The following is a 17,968-nucleotide window of genomic DNA, read 5'->3' on the forward strand; positions in this document are numbered from 1 at the left end:
TCTGTCTGCGACATGACCATGTCTGTTTCTATGGGTAAGAAGTTGAGATTTTTTGCCCGTGTTATCTGGCCACTATTGATGGAATGACTTCCAGGCATTTAGGGCAATGGCTGTCATGCTTGAGGGGATTTTTTTGCCTAATATTTTCAGAAGGCATGATCTGTAGACATAGTTTACTTTTAACAAAGTTTTTGAAACAGTGCCCACCACATCCTGATAATCAAAATAGCAAAAAGTGGACTGGACAGAAAAACCATTAGGAGAATCCAAAATTGGCTACTAAATCAGACACACAGAGTAGGGTGCTGCAGGGTTAAGTCCTAGGTCCAGTGCTCCTCAACATATTTATTAATGATTTAAATGAAAAAGTTCAAGGAATGACAATGAAATCTGTGGACAACACAAAACTGTGTGGAATAGCCACCATGGAAGACAGGATGATCTTGATAAGCGTGAATGCTGAGCTGAAAGCAACAAAATGAGATTCAGTAGAAACAAATGCCAGGTCCTCCACCTAGGAAAAAGAAACCAAAGGCATCGATACAAGGTGGGGAATCCATGGCTCAACAGAACTGAAAAAGAAACAGGCCTTGGAGTTATTGTGGACAACAGGCTAAATATGAGTCAACAATGTGATACAGCTGCAAAAGGGTAAATGTTATTTTGGGATCCAGTAACAGAAGTATCACTTCCAAATAACGAGAAGTAAGGTTCCCTATACTCTTCACTAGTCACACCTCATCTAGAATACTGTGTCCAGTTCTGGGCACCAAGTTTAAAAAAAATGCAGAAAAGGTAGAAAAGGTCCAGAAGAGGGCAACAAAAATGATCTGAAAGAACCCAAATCCTAACCCTAACCCTACACCATTTAGGACTTTATATGTACATATGAGCACCTTCAATGGGCAACCGATGCAATTTATAGAGGACTGGTGTTACGTATTTGTTATTACTAGTCCCCATCACCAGCCTGGGTGCTCTATGTTATACCAGTGGAAGCTTCCAGACTGTTTTCAGGGGCAGCCCCACATAAATTTCATTACAGTAGTCCAATGGAAAGGATTTGATCCTAAAGCAGAAATAATGGTTCATACCATTTTTGAAATAATTTTCACAAAATTATAGGGCAGTATCAACTGTGTCATGATGTTGCACTAGCAGAAATTAGATTCTGGGTTATGTACAAGTAGAAAAACCAACTGAAGTTACATTTGTGCAAGTGCAGTTGCATAAGACAAACTGCTGTGTATTATGCCTGTACAATCCACTATGCAACTGACTGTGTACCCCAGTTGTGCAACTGATTGTGCAGGTATAACAGAGAACAGATTGTGATTCTGAAAAAACTGGCAGTTTTGATAGTATTGTTTGAATTTGCAGTCTGATATGATTGGATACTTGTCATAGTGTAGAACAGACTGGCTAACAGAATGATTCAAATTGCATTAAATAAATAAACATTTGTATGGCTATTGGGGTGTGTGAGTATTAGTGCTAGGGGACTGAAGAGCATGTGCAACAACTTCTAACTAAACAAAATTCACTGATCAATAATGGCTTGGATCCAGTATTTTTATTCTACTTACAGGAGTGTCTCTGAGAAAAGTTCTGCTCATGGCACTCTTGATTACAGAAAGAATGTGTCAAGCTTCTCTGACTTTTCCCTGCCTTAACACTCCCAGCACCATGCAGCACACAGTTCTGGAGGGACTGCAACCCTCTACAGCAGATGTCTGGGGACACAGAGAGAGGGGAATTGGCAATGATTACCCCATTCAGCTAAAGAAAAAGCCCTGCTTGATCCAAAGGCTCCTACTGATAGAAGAATCCTTCTATCCATGGCAGGTCCAACCCATAGTAAGGAATTCAGCACATAATCCAAAGCCACCTGGTATAATGTGGAGAACATATTCTGTTGTATCATTTCATATTGAAAACTAACAAAAGATGACAACAGGATAAAAACTGGCATGAATTTTTCCAATTGGTAGTCTTCTTGTGAAAATGATTATAGGCTACAGTTTATAATTCAATTATGATTGGGATATTCTTTGCTATGAATAGTGGAAAAGCTAACCTTACCAGTAGAGAAAATGTAGACATTCTTAATAGTATTAACTTACAATGGTTAAGGGTTTTCTGTTTGCTTTTGTTTTAGCGTATGAGTAAAACAACCGATGGAGAAAGTAAATCTTTTATCCCCCCTCCCCCCCAGCCAAATTACAGTGTTGGGTTGCAGGCTCAGAATTATCAGCATGTAGGAAACAAGGCAGGATATAAATACATGGGAGAATTACTGCAACTCATAAGCTAAATAAAAGTTCCTAAATGTATGTGAGACTGCATTGCTTGAATTTTGCCTCTCACTGCAGGCCCTGCAAAATATCCAGTGGTCCTCAGGTGGTACATTTTGGGGATACATGGGGCCGTAGTAGGATGTGGGGGCAGGAAAGCTGCTTGCAAAATTTTGGAAGCAATCTATATCCAACAAAAACAAAAGATAGCAATGGACAGAAGAAAACAGTGTGGCTCCACAAAAAACTCCGAGTTGACCTAAAAGCAAAGAAGGCCACGTAAAGGAAGTGGAAAACCAGGAAACAAAAGAAGAGTATGGGCAGGTGAGAATGAACTGAGTCTAGCTTTTTTCAAGCATGTTCACAGTAAAAGGCAGAGAAAAGAAATTAAGGTTCAAGTTCTCACTGAGAATGGTAAATTGATCACATATGACAGAAAAAAGGCTGAAGTGCTTAGCTCCTACTTTGGCTCAGTCTTTTCCCAAAAGCAGGTCTATGACCCCTCTGACAAAAATAGAATACAAACAGTCAGGACTGAAGTCTAAATTAATTTTAAAAAATGGTCAATGAACACCTAATTTGTTCGAATGAGTTCAAATCTCCAGGGCCCAGTATAATAAAGGAACTGGCAGAATAACTCTCATAACCACTATCTATTATCTTTGAGAAATAATGGAGCATGGGGAAGGTGCCAGATGACTGCAGGAATGCAAATGCTGTTCCTGTCTTCAAAAATGGCAAAAATTAGGATCCTGGAAACTACAGGCCAGTGAGTCTGACAGCAATCCCTGGGAAAGTTCTGGTACAGGTAATAAAGAAGTCAGTCTGTAAGTGCCTTGAAGACAATGGAATAATTACTAGAAGCCAGCACTGATTTATAAAGAATAAGTCTTGCCAGACAAATCTGATCTCATTTCTCAATCAGGCAACCTCCCTCGTGGACTGTGGGAATGCTGTGGACATAATATAGCTTGATTGCATCAATGCTTTTGACAGAGTGTCCCATGACATTCTGATCAGGAAACAATCTAAAAGTGGACCAGTTGGAACAGTTATCAGATGGATCCATGGTTGGCTACAAAGTCACTCAGAGAATGCTTCTCAATACCACCTTCACAGAAGTGAAAGAGTTTATGAGTGAGATACCAGAAGGCTGAGTTCTGGGCTCAGTGCTCTTCAAGATTCTTATTAATAAATTGGATGAAGAGGAGCAAGGAATGCCTATCAAATATGCAGATGACACAAAAGTGGGACAAATTCCAAGTTCTACAAGAGGAAAAGGGAACCAAAAGCAAGATGGGAAATACTTGGCTCAACAATACTACAAACAAGGAGGATCTTGGAACTGTTGTGGATCAGAAGCTGAATATGAATCAACAATGTGATGTGGCTGCAAAGAAAGCTATATTGGGCTGCATTAATAGAAGTATAACTTCCAAATCATGTGAGGTGATGGTCCCTTCCATTCAACACTAGTCATATCTTGAATATTGTTATCTAGTTCTGGGCACCACACTTCAAGAAAGATTCAAACAAACTGGAAAAAAACCTAGGAAGGGCAACTAAGCTTAGAAACAAAGTCCTGTGAGGAGCGATTGAAAGATTGAAAGAAAGACTGAAAGCTACATGTTTAGCCTTGAGAAGAAGAGACTGAGGCAGAGATATGACAGCACTTTTTAAATACTTGAAAATCAGTCATACAGAGGAAAGCCTTTTTTCAATCATCCTAGAGTGCAGGACACAGAATAACGGGCTCAAGTTACAGGAAGCCAGATTCTAGCTGAAGATCAGGAAGAGTTTCATGACTGGGAAACCAATACAATTACAGTTACCTAAGGAGGTCATGGGCTCTTCCACACTTAAAGGCCTTCAAGAGGAATTCAACAGCCATCTGACAGGAATGCTTTAACTTGGAGTCCTGTATTAAGCAGAGGGTGGACTCAATGGCCTTACAGGCCACTTTCAACTCTAGTATTCTATGATTCTGTGATTCTATTTAAGAATTTTTCAATTAATTTTTTAAACAATGCATCCTTATTTCATGATTTTATCTTGAGCCCTATATAATCCCTCTTTCGTGGCTAACAGTCTAGTGCTACGTGTAGGTTCTTTGGGGTGAAGTGATTTATATCAGAGAAACAGTGCAGGAGGAAAATATTGAACTCTCCTAGCACTGTGGCCCTAATTGTTTAACTACCTCAACTGTTTTCAAGCAAGATTTGACCACTAGAAAATTTGACCACAGATCTGTCACATCTTGTTTGGCCTAATTTTGTATGGTTTTGCAGTCTAAAGACCAAGCTACATTTTACATTAATTGCATAGCATGTAACTGAGCATACAGTGGTGCCTTGGCTCATGAACGCCTTGGTTCACAACCAAATTGGGTCACGAATAAAAATTTCATGAAAATTTTGACTTTCATGTGGGTCGTGAATTCCACATTGGGTGGCAACCAAGATCGCGGTCATCTCCCCCCCACCCCCAAGTGGGGAGATGGCCATGATCGCAGTTGTGTTCATGCAGGGAAGACGGGTGCAATCTTGGCCATCTCTCCCCCCGCAACCAGCACGATCGCAGCCATCTCCCCACCCCACCCCCAGAGTGGGGAGATGGCCATGGTCGCAGTTGCGTTCCTGCAGGGAAGACATAGAGGAGCTGACAACAGAAGAACTTGCTGAACTCCAGAGTGAGCAGCAGAAGGGACTTGCTGAGGAGGATTCCACTGAGGAAGAGGAAGACAGGGAGGAGGTTAGCAGTGATGTGATACAATCCATTATGTAAAAATGGAATGAGTGCCAGGATTTCTTTGAGAAGCACCACCCTAACATAACTGTAACAAACAGAATGTTGAATCTGATGTACAATAATGTGGTCTCTCATTTCCGGAGGGTTATGCAGTGCAGGAAAAAACAAGCGGCTATAGACAGATTTTTCACCAAAATTGACCCTGCAGCTAAGAGAGAAAGAAGAGAGGAAACCCCTGAAAGAGATCTCCCCAATGTCCTTATGAAGGGGGACTCTCCCTCAAAACAATAACCTCATCGCCACCTAGGTTAGTGTTCTCCACTGTACTGAACAGTACTTTGTTACTTTGTTGTTCTTTGTCACTTTGTTTCAAATTTTTCTGATTAAAAAAAATAGTTACAGAATGGATTGACCTTATTTACATTGAACCTTATGGGGAAATTTGAGTTGGGTCACAACCAATTTGGGTCACAACCAGAGTCATGGAACAAATTAAGTTCATGAGCCAAGGTACCACTGCATTTTGCTTTTACTCAAGAGTAAAAACGATTTCAATCTGGATCAGCTCATACTGGCAGAAGGGTATTAAACCTCTCCCCCATATACTTTCTGAAATTCTACCTTCTCTTCTTAAGAAAAGATAAAAAGTCTCAAGTGGAGTAAGAAATTAGAAAATAATAGGATCTGTGGCACTCTGTGCAGTTAATGCTATATGTAACTTACCCTAAATATTATTGCATCACACAAAATGAAAGAAACTAAGTAAAGTTCAAGGAATGGGCTGGATCCAGATTTAGACATTCCTAGATTAGACACACTAAAATTAATGGGACTTAAATTAGTCATGTCTATCTTGTGTTCTATTGATTTTAATAGGTCTACAATAGGTATGGCAGTCTATATATATTCTAATACAGTTTTAAAATTATCCAGTGAATCTAGAACAACCAGGCATGGCATTTTCCACATCTGTCCTGGAAATAGTTCATTCCTTGCCAGAATGTTCTGCTTAGGTACAATGGTACTGCTTCTGAAAGTATCCCTATAGGGATACACAACCTAATATATACAAAACCCCTCTGTTATCAGCAAATTATGTGTTTGTCTTCTTTGTAACAGTGCCAACAACTTCTGAATATTTTTTTGTATGCAAAGAAGACTGATATCAGTGACTTGTCATAACTGTTAAGAAAAAGTTGAAAAGATTGAGAATGTCCAAAATACAAGTTTAAATATTTGGATAAAAGTTTCAGAGTATCAATGCAGTAGGTATTATAATAGGCAGTAGCAGACAGCATATAACCAGCTATATGAAATTTACCCTCCCCCCAAAAAAGATTAACATTTCAAGATTTTGAAATAATTAATACTGATTTCTTAGTGCAGAAAGATTGTCTAAATAATTACTGGTTCAGTCCTAAACATTTTCAGCAAGATTTATGTATGCAGTTGTTTTTTCTGGTTTTGTATACACCATAAAATTAGTGGTAGAATTTTTTTAAAAACACATGCAAGCTGGAGTTCTTACCATATTCATCTCAAACTTGGGACCTCCATGTAAACCTACTTGAGATATTTATGTAGTAGTAGCATGGAAATTACCTGAATTTTAGGTAGCTTTAGAATGGGAAAATAAGAGGTGAAGGGCTGTGTCCAATTGTGCCTGCCTGCTGAGGAACAGACATAATGGGCAGAGCAGATTCTCTCTCTACTCTCTAATCCTCTTCCACAAAATTGCTTCAGAGAATGGGGAATCTTTGGGGCAGATTTGGTAGTCACATGGAGGAGGTGCAGGAGAGGATGAGGAAGGGGATGCCCCATTGTGCAAGTGGAAGTTTGCTTGCATGACACTGAATGCTGCACTAAACATTTGTCCTAGGAAGCTCACAGAATGACTTCAGGAAGATCACTAATTCTTATTTAACCTAGACCACAAAGCTGTGAGATAAAATGGAATTATATATGAAGCTGCAATGACTATCCACTTGTGCAGATTCAAACCGGTGACCTTTCGATCTACCAGCCCAGCAGCACAGCGGTTTAAACCACTGCGCCACCTGCAGTCCCAATGACTATCCACACAGGTTATTATTCCAAAGTTCTACTGTTAGAAATGGCATTCTCCCCACCCCCCCATATTTATATTAATTAGGGTGACTCTAACACTAGTGGAACCAATGAAATGAAACTGCATGATGCATCTGATGAAGTGGGCTGTAGTCCATACAAATTTATGCTGCAAAAACTCCACAGTTCAGCAGCAACCCAAACTTGGCCCACGCTGGAACACTGAGTGTTGTCTGAACCCAACCTTAATATTGAACTGATGAACTGAGGCTGTAATATAGTGCTGCTATTTTCTGTGATAGCTTGTAATTCTGTAGTGTCTTTGTATGAGGCTTTTATTTATCTGTATTGTATTTTATACATGTTATGAATGGTTGTAAACCACCCAGAGGGCTTTAGCTATTGGGCAGCATAGAAACAAAATAAATAAAAATATATAAATTATAAATAAAAATGAATTAGACAGTTGCTTATATAAGATAATTATCATTGTTGATACTGTGTGTATCTACAAACACATTGTTGTGGTGGTGGGAACTGAGAATGGTGAAATCATAAGGTACTGAAATGCACAAAAGCTATAATTATATGGTTTACAGCAGTCATTCACAGAACAGTTGTTGGATGGTAAGAGAGACATCCTTGCACTTGTGAGCTGATAAACACATTTAGTGTGATAATCAAATTTCCTTTGGAAATTTTGAAAGTGTAAATTATGATATTTAAAATGATCTGGCCTAAAATTTACAAGATAATGCTTGTTGAATAAATCAAACAAATAAGAGACTGTTCAGGAGTAGGATATGAAGGGGGAAAAGTTGTGAAAGTTCATAACTGACAGAGAGAAATGACCCTGCAGCTCTTCACTATCTGGCCTTCTAAAGAGCAGTCAGGGTTCATCTCCTCTAGGACTGACTGGTTTGATCACCTTGCAGTCCAAGGGACTCACAGGAGTCTTCTCTAGCACCACAATTCAAAGGCCTCAATTCTTCAGCGCTCAGCCTTCCTTATGGTCCATCTTTCACAGCCATACATTGCAACTGAGAAAACCATAGCCTTGGCTATATGCACTTTTGTCGGCAGGTTGATGTTTCTGCTTTTTAGTATGCTGTCTAGATTTCCCATAGTTTTCTTCCCAAGAAACAAGGTCTTTTAATTTCTTGGCTGCAGTCCCCATCTGCGATGATCTTGGAGCCCAGGAAAATAAAATCTGTCACTACCTCCATTTCTTCCCCTTCTATTTGCCAGGAAGTGAGAGGACCGGATGCCATGATCTTAGTTTTCTTAAAGTTCAAGCCAACTTTTGCACTTTCCTCCTTCACCTGCATCAAAAGGCTATTTAGTTCCTCTTCACTTCCTGCCATTAGAATGGTATCATCAGCATATCTGAGGTTGTTGATATTTCTCCCAGCAAACTTAATTCCAACTTGTGATTCATCTAGCCCCGCCTTTCTCCTGATGTGCTCTGCATATAAGTTAAATAGGCAAAGTGACAGTATACAGTCTTGCCATACTCCTTTCTCAATTTTGAACCAATCAGTGGTTCCGTGTCCAGTTCTCACTGTTGCTTCTTGACCCACATATAGGTTTCTCAAGAGACAAATAAGATGGTCTGACACTCCCGTCTCTTTAAGGACTTGCCACAATTTGTTGTGATCCACACAATCAAAGGCTTTAGCATAGTCAATGAAGCAGAATAGATGTTTTTCTGGAACTCCCTAGCTTTCTCCATGATCCAGCGTATGTTGGCAATTTGATCTCTAGTTCTTCACCCTCTTCGAAATCCTGCCTGTACTTCTGGTAAATAACCAAATACAACCAAATAAATTTAAAGGACCAAGAATTATGTAAATAATCAGCAACATGATACAACTTAAACTAACCAAGTGCTTGTTGGAACAAAACAAAACAAAAATTCTTAGTGCCTGGAAGAAAGGAAGATCACTGGCAGCCATATATCCCTGGGGAACCATTTCCAAAGTCTGGGGGTGGGGGAGATATTTGGAGGAGGACTTCAAAGGAAGATCTAAGTGGGTGGGTAGGAATATATGGAAAGAGGTATTTCCTCAGGTACCCTGGCCCCAAGTTACTCAGGTCAAAGACAACACTTTGAATTGGGCCTGGACTGGAACAGGAGAGCCAATGTAGCTGGCAGAGGCCCAGCATGTGTTCTTGACAGCCAGTCCATGTAAGCAGCCGCACTGTCCTGTTCCGCATTAATTGTAATATCTTCAAAGGTATCCCCACATAGAGTTCATTACAGTAATCCAGGTGAGTGGTTACTGATGCATGGGTCACTGTGGCAAGGCATAACTCATCCAGGTAGGAATGTAGCAGGCAAATCAGCTAAAGCTGTAAAATGGTGCTCCTGGCCACCGAGGACATCAGGGAGAGCTCAGGGCCCAGGAGCACCCATAAGCTCTGAAACTTGCCCTTTATGGGGAGTGTGATCCCATCCAGGGAAGGTTGAAAAATTTCTAGTTGGAGTGTGGCAGCACCCATCAGCAATGCCTCCATCTTGTCTGGATTTAGCTTCAGTGTATTGGCCCTCATCCAGGCTATTACCAAGTTCAAGCACTGGTCCAGGACAGCCACTGCCTCATCTGGGTCAGATAAAAAGCAAGGTAGAGCTAGTGTCATCAGCATATTGGTGACACTTCAGCCCAAACCTTCAGATGGCCTCACCCAGCAGTTTCAAAAGCATGACAGACAAAATCAAACTGTGTGGGACTCCATGATGCAATTGCCATGATGCAGAGCGACAAACCCCAAGTGCTACCATATAGAATTGGTCAGCAAGGTAGGAGCGCAACCACCACAACGCAGTTCTTCCAACTACCAATCCAAGCCAACTGTTCCAGAGGGATACAGATGGTCGATGATATCGAAAGCTGCTCAGAAGTTCAAGGGAATCAACAAGGTCACACTCTCCCTGTCTCTATCCCAGCACAGGTCAGTCACAGAATAGCAGAGTAGGAAGGGGCCAAGAAGGCCATCAGGTCCAACCTCCTGCTGTTGCAGGACACCAAGTTACACCATCTCACACAGATGACTGTCCAGCTTATTTTTGAATGTCTCTAGTGTGGTCATCCCATGGAGTGACTAAGGCAGTCTCCATCCCAAAGCCAGGGTGAAAACCTGATTGAAATTGGTCTAGAGAAACTTTCCTCCAGAAGTGCTTGAAGCTGCTGACCCACCACCCACTCTATCTCCTTGTCCAAGAAGGAAATATTGGCTATTGATCTAAAGTTGTTCCCATCACCTGGGTCCAGGCCTGGCTTTTTAGGAATGGTGTTATCACCTTTAGAGGAGCTGGCATCACTTCTTCTTTCAAGGAGGCATTGACAGCTCCGTGGGCCCAGGTGCAAACCCCTTCTCCCAATCTCCCAATAAGACAAGATGGACAAGGAGCTGTCAAAGTGGTGGGTTGGACTTGTCCAAGCACTGTGTCTATATCATCAGGAGGTACACCTGTATGAGTAAGCTTAATTTGTGTGACAGTACACCACAAATTATATGCCAAGATTTCTCATGGCTTGCTACATCTCTGGAATGTCCTCTTCAGAGAAGTATGTTTGGTGCTGGTGTCAGGGCCAGCTGAAAACCTTATTTATCCAGATGTTTTAACTGCTAATGTGAAGGTTTTCTTTAAAAAAATTTGTCCTGTTTCATCCAATTTTAGTATATAACACAGATTTTTAAAGTAATCCAGTTTTGTATTTTTCTTAATTATCTTTTAAAAATTCAAATGGTTCCTTTAAGTATTTTTAAATTGTTACCTGTTGAGGGAGCCCTTTGGAACTGTTCAGCTTATAAATAAACGTGCTGCCTCCATGTAAATGTAAAACCACTGGGTGACTAAGGTAATGAGCCAGTAGCTTATTAACTTATTTTGAAAACTGATTTTGTGAGAATGGTAAGTTTTGCTAGTGGTTCTACAGATAGCTGCCATAACAAGAACAATACACAAACATAAATCAGTGCATGCATAACTGTTGAATCTCTTAAAAATTGTGTAGAAAAGTTAAAAAGAAATAAGAGCCTTATCCCTTTGCACAGATAATCACAGGTGGCTGGTGTTCACAAAACTATTCTGAAGTTAGTGAGGTAAATGCAAACATATAGTTTATTTTTGTCATCTGGTTTGTCTTAATCATGATCTAAAAATCATTTATAAGCCTGTATACAAAATGCCATGTTTATATCAGTATCATATGCTTCTTGCTTGAAACAGTACACATTAAAATGAAGAACAGAAATCTGTGTAATGGTCAAAGACAACCAATAACAAAACCACTAAATTCTAGTTGTCAAACATAATTTACTATGTATATTTCTTCATTTCTTCTGATAAAACAGAAATTATTAAAATTAAAGTGATATGGGTGAGTGTTTATGGCTTCCTATTAAAATCCTGACTTACAGCAGTATCCATTTAAGTTTAAGGCAGAAGAAAATCATATAGAGATCTCTGTGCGATGGCCTGGTGACTTTATATCCTCTTGTCAAACCTCAGCAGTTTTATTTGTAGTGATACATGCCGAAGAAGGTTGGAGGTTAAAGTTGATAGGAGGGCCAACAGGAAAGCCAACCAACTTCTTTCAAAAGATTACAACCTTTACCGTATTACTGTCTGTCGGCAGTTGCTGCCGACTTTACAAGTACACATTTTATTCACTCTTTAAACTGTACCTAAAATTCTAGCTCATACGAATTAAGTAAGTGCCCTTTGCACTTCTGTTATAGTCACAGACTTCTAATATTACTGCTGCATATGCTATGTCTGTAAAATAATTGTAGCATAATTGTTACAAAGACAAATCAGTTCTGTAACCAACACAGATCATAAATTCTATTCTGCTTCATTTTGTCAGTTTATGTTTCAAACAAGCAACTAATCAAAAGTGAGACTTGGGGTTTCACAAAATATTAAACAATGTTTTATATTCACTTTTAATATACTCATTCCACACCAATCCATGGAAACATAGAAACAGAACAAGGCAGAAAGGGCCTCTCGGGCCATCTAGTCTGACCCCTGCCTCTAGCCGGCTCTGCTCATGACATGCCTACCATGTGCACGTAGATATGCAGTGAGAATTTATATCAGGAGTGGGTAAGTTCAAGGGGGCAATTTTGGCCCTGCAGACCCTATAAGGGCTACACATTCCACCATTAAAATTGTCACAGCTGCAGTGTTAAATTGCCTCTGAATTTTGGCAGTGCTGCAAGGAAAAAAGTGTACTTCCTTTTTAAAACAATTTGCACAGTGATAATCTGAGCACCATTCTGTCCTGGAAAAGCATGATTTGCCATTAAAATAAGATGACACTTGGTGTGTACCTAGATATAAAGAGGACATGCAACTTTTTTTCCCGGCTGCTGCTGCTTATACTGATAACATTTCCTGGTGGCAGCACTTGGGGTTTGGGTGCCTTGGGAATATATGTGTAAATCAACCTGGAGGGTCCACATTTACTAATATCCTGTTACCCAGGGGTCATAACAAATAATGTTATGTTTGATTAATTCCACTGGCTGATTTTTTAAAAAGTGGCAATAATGATTATAGGGAATAAAATAAACTAAAACTTATCTGCTCCTCAGCAATTGAGCTGTAACTACTCATTCTCAGGTAGTATCACTATCCAGCAAGTTAATTATAACTGTGGATAACTGAGAGAAAACCAGTGCTTTGTACTGATCATCATGCCGTAGGGGAAGGCAGGAAGGGCAAGACAGGAGTCAGTTGACACCCCCAGAAAAGCTATACTTCTAATTCCCAGATATCTCTTCTCCTCAGTCCTTACCCTTCAGAAAACTCGAATTATGTGCCAAAATACACAGCTCTTATTCTGTCCATTCATTGTCCAAGCAAAAATAGCCTGCTGCCACCTTTCAGCTTTTTTAGCCAATGTGTGAAAAAGGAACTTCCTGGTTCATTTAAAAGCCTTTTGGAGTGTTTCCTCAGGTAGGAAGTGATAGCTGTCTAAAAAAATCAATTCTGTACTCTAGGATTTTAATATAGCTCAGATTGGAGAGTGGTGTATCTACCCAAAATGAAAAGGTAGGATGAAAGACAGATGGTCATGATCTTTTTAACGACCTTTTTTCTGAATAGGCAAACATTACAAAAATGAACCCAAAAATTCATGAAGGCAAAGTTCATCATTATTATAGCTACATTACAGGAATCAAGCTGCAGCTGAGAGAATGTGAGTTATGCCAATCCCACAAAGTAGTTTAGTGTTTTTATTCCCCCTTTTCAGTGGGGTTGCATTAGCAACAACTCTACAGTGTTTTCTGGATTTGTACAGCCAGTTTCCTGATGTGTTGGTTATTTTAGGTAAACACTGGGTATGTACAGCTTTGATTACAGCACCAGTGCAAGCTATTAAGGCCTAGAAGGTCCTCTTTTGCATGGCTTTATTACTAATAAATGTTTTATTATATTGTTATTATATTTTATCACTGCTCTGATGCTATTGCATTTTATATTCACTGTTTTGATACCTCAAAACAGTACATACATTTGAGTAATAAATATTAAAAATATTAGGAGAACATGCAAGTTTACTTCAAAAACTAGTTTCTTCTCATGCATTATAACAATGAATAATCCTGCTGTAAAGGTGTATGAATATATTGTGGTTGCCCTGCAGAGCAGAGCCTAGTAGTGGACAGGAAGCTAAGTATATAACCCATATCCCCCATTTGACCATACTATCATACTTGGCACATGAAAGAAACCAGGGAAAGAATTTCAGTTGTAGCTAGAAAGACATCTGGAAGCCAGGCCATGCTGAGAAACAACGGAAAGGTAGATCTGGTACAGACATTTTTAAGAGGCTAAGTCTATTTCTCTTGGTAGACATAGTACCCAGGCCTTTAAAAAAATGAAAATACAGACAATACAGAAAATCCAAACTTTGCAGTTGTGCAATACTAAGGACCAAGCAAACTTCTAGAAAATAATGTAAACTTCCAAGTTCTCAAGAAGAAGAATGTAGATCTGGGTCTGCTGGTAGATCTTTGGACAATGTGTAGTGGATCAGCAAGGATTTCAGGCTACCAATTGTTTAGCAATAGTTGTAAAAAATGAAAGGTCCTCAGTCCAAAATATAGTGTTGGAATGAAGCAAGTTAAAGGAAAGTAGGTGTGGAATTTTGTGTGGATGTAGTGAGCTCTGTTCAGGTCTTGTACTCAAAATAAATTGCTGCATTCAGAATCCCTTGATTCTAAGGCATGTCTTCTGCATCTGACTCCTACTGGTAGATCTCAAGAGTTCTGGTGAAAAACAATGTTGATTCTGCAAGAAACCTTTCCTTGGGAGGAAAAAACCAAATCTGCCAGTTGTTATGGTCATGAGATTTTCAGTTTAGATAGACCCAATCTCAAAATGAGAATTTATATTCGATAAATTAGTAATTGGAAGCTGTTGCACGAGATTATACCTAGCAATGCATTTTGGGAAGGAAAATCAATGGCTTATGTCCATTTCTGCAAACAGAAAGGCTAGTTGTAACTTATCTATCTCTTGCCTTTGATTCCAGAGAGAGCTAAAATCAGAAGTACAAACCATATATTAATTTTACAAGGTGCAATAGTTTAAAAAAATTATTGAGGCAAGATTGTGAATTTTACTTAGTGTTTGGAGGGGATGGATCCCCCAGTACAAAGCCTGTCTTTGAATGGAAGACAATCTTCTTATGGCTCCATTCCTACCACTGATTAATTTGTTCAAAATACAAATCTCTCCTTTGATGGAACTCAGGTTAGAGTTCATTAGGATAGAGTCTACTCCATGGTGATGAGAGTGGCACAAAATGAATGAATGAATGAATGAATGAATGTTATTTTCCACCAGCGATGCAAGGGATTTCAACAAAGGTTTTTCAAGTGGTTTCTGTCCTGCTGTAATCAGTGCCAGGGAGACAAACGGTGGAGCATTCGGTAGCATATGTTTGGGCAGCATTTTGAAGATAAAGTCTCTCAGATCTGTCATGAATTGGACACCACAAATAATACATTTCCATTTGTTGAGCTGAACAGAGTACTTTCTGTTCCAGTTTTATTGGATGAGTTTCAGTTGCTGAGTGATGAAAATATGGAAAAGGTGCTTGGACAGACCCTTGCCCTTCATGGCTTATTACATCTAATAAGGAGAGAATATCAGACTGTATCTGGGCAATCATAAACTCCTCCTCAAGAGATGGAGTGCCCTTGGCTTCTTTAAAGGGAGTGGTAATTAGGCTACTCCCGAAAAACCTTAATCTAAACTCAAATGATGTTAACAGATATAGGCCAGTAATCAACATTCCCTTCCTGGGTAAGGTGCTTCAGGGGTGGTGGATGGTCATCTCCAGGCACTGTTGAATAAAATGAATTATCTAGATCAATTTAATCAGGTTTCAACTTTCGTGGTCACCCTGTTGCATAGCATTTGTCAGAAGAATGATGGCAGGGGTGGGGGGTGAGATCCTGTTCATTCCATGTAGCCTGAAGTGCCTGATCCTGCCTAATCTTGGAAGCTAAGCAGGGTCAGGCCTGGGCAGAAATGGGATGGGTGACTTGAGTGTATGATTCTATGATTATTGCTGTCAACTGCCTAGAGAGCTTTGGCTATGGGCAGTATAAAAATGTAATAATAATAATAATAATAATAATAATAATAATAATAATGTCAGCAGCTTTTGATACTGCAGATCAAGGTATCCCTCTGAAGAGGCTGTCTGGGTTGGGAGATTAAGGAACAGTGGTGCAGCGATTCTGCTCCTACACGGATGGCCATTCCAGAAGGTAGCCTTGAGGAATTATTGTTCTGCCATGGAAACTGGAGGGGGGACTGTGGGAGTACACAGGGCTCTATTTTATGTGCAGTGTTTTATGTGCAGTGCAGGGCCCTGTGTTTTATGTGCAGTGCAGGGCCCTATGATGTGCAGTGTTTACATGAAACTGCTGGGGGAGGATATGCAGAGGTAAAATCAAGCAGCTCTATCCCACCTTTTCATCAAATCCAATGAAACAGTGGTTTCTCTGAATCAGTCTGGCCATTGAAATGCACTGGATAAGAGCCCATAAACAGACTCATTTCAGACTGCTAGTAGGTGGTTTGCCTGCTTGCATGAATGATATCCAACCTGTTCTAAAGGTACTATACCCCCACTGAAGGATTAGGATTGTGGTTCGGGGGTGCTCTTGGATCCAGCACAGGTGGAGATGGTGGAACAGAGCACTTTGATTAGCTAGGGTGATATATTGACTACTTCCTTTTCTGGACAAAAATAGTCTAACTACAACTATCTGTATTCCCATAATCTCACAGTTTCATTACTGCAATTCTCTATATGAGGGGCTGCCTTTGAAAATAGTCTGGAAACTTCAGTTTGGTTCAACGTAGGGCAACAAGATTGCTAATGGGCACTGGTCAGTATTAAGTTATGTCTCTGCATTGGCTGCCAGTCCTTAATTCAAGGTATTGATATTAACATTCAAAGCTCAAATTGATAGGATCTTCTTTCATATACACCTGCCTGGACCCTCAGCAGCTTTGCCAAAGGAATTGAGGTGTGTAGATACCAAGAAGGTCTTTTCTGCAGTGGCACCCAGGTTACAGAATGAACTTCCGGAGAGGTTCACCTGACACCTATGTAGTGTATGCTAATCCCTTAATCATTTTTCTCCCTCCTACTTGAGAAACTTTTTCCTCTTCATCTCCTAGGGATGATTTAACCCAAACCAGATGCTTCCCAGCTCCTGCTGGCTTTTCCCCAGGGTTCAGCTGCTCTGTCACCTGTTTATGTTATATGCCAGCAGTTTGGTTCCATGTTGGTTTAGGCGGAGCCCATCCCTCCAGCATACAGAAGTGTAGCATTTCAGAGAAAATTCCTCACTCCAAAACTAACTTAGTTGTAGGAGGATGTTATTGTCCTCCAGACCAAAATGCTCAGGGTGACCTTGAGATGGGAAATGAAATCAGGGAGACTTCCAACAAAGGCAGTACTCTCATAATGGGGGACTTCAACTACCCACACATTGACTGGAGAAATGCTTTTTTCAGTTCTGACAGAGTGACTGAATTTTTTGATGTCCTAAATGACTATGCCCTAGAACAGTTGGTTGTGGAACTGACCAGATGGGAGGCAATCCTGGGTTTAGCTGTAAGTAGATTTGCCCAGAGAAAGGATGAAAATGTTGTTTAGTTAATTGGAAAAAGGGACCATTGTGGTATCATATTTAATAGACGCTTAGATGGAAGACTGTTAAGGTCAAATACAGTTACATTTAACTTCAGAAGATGAAAATTCTAAAAAATGAGGAACCTGGTAAAGAAGCTGAAGAGAGGAATCAAGAAGTTTAAATCACTGCCAAGTGTTTGGAGATTACTCAAAAACATTTTAATAGAGACACAGATAATATGCATACCACAAGTGAAGAAAGGTAGCACCAAGTGCAGGAAATCACCAGCATGGTTAATGCATAGAGTCAAGGAAGCTATTAGGGAGAAGACAGCTTTCTTCAAAAAATGGAAGTCTTGTCCAAATGAAAAACAAAAGAGACCACAAGCTTGCACAAAGGAGATACAAGTAGACAATTGGAGAAGTAAGGAAACAGTTTGAGGAGTACATCTCTAACAACATCAAGGCTATTAATAAAGAATTCTTTAACTATATCAAAAGAATGCAAACAACTAAGGAAGCAGTTGTACCATTGGACAATAATGGAATTAATGGAGCACTAAGGGGAGATGAGCAGATTGCAATGGAATGATTATTCCAGATCACTCTTCACAGCAGAGAATGAACAGCAGGTATCTGTCCATGATCTTATGTATTCTGGAAGGGAGTCTGAGGAATTAA

At 39.9% G+C, this 17,968-nt stretch overlaps 1 protein-coding gene and 1 long non-coding RNA gene across 4 annotated transcripts in view; both read right to left on the reverse strand.

The window, feature by feature from the left end:
- Positions 1-573, reverse strand: part of LOC123026821 — a 14,740-nt gene extending 14,167 nt beyond the window's left edge. The window contains exon 1 of the long non-coding RNA XR_006415391.1: positions 435-573. This is a non-coding gene — a long non-coding RNA (uncharacterized LOC123026821). The remainder of the gene's footprint in view (positions 1-434) is intronic.
- CDIN1 (CDAN1 interacting nuclease 1) overlaps positions 1-17,968 on the reverse strand; it is a 175,495-nt gene that overhangs the window by 28,198 nt on the left and 129,329 nt on the right. The gene's annotated exons all lie outside the window — the stretch shown is intronic.

The sequence above is a fragment of the Varanus komodoensis genome, unplaced genomic scaffold, assembly GCF_004798865.1.
Source record: "Varanus komodoensis strain SLA01 unplaced genomic scaffold, ASM479886v1 scaffold3, whole genome shotgun sequence".
Taxonomy (NCBI): domain Eukaryota; kingdom Metazoa; phylum Chordata; class Lepidosauria; order Squamata; family Varanidae; genus Varanus; species Varanus komodoensis.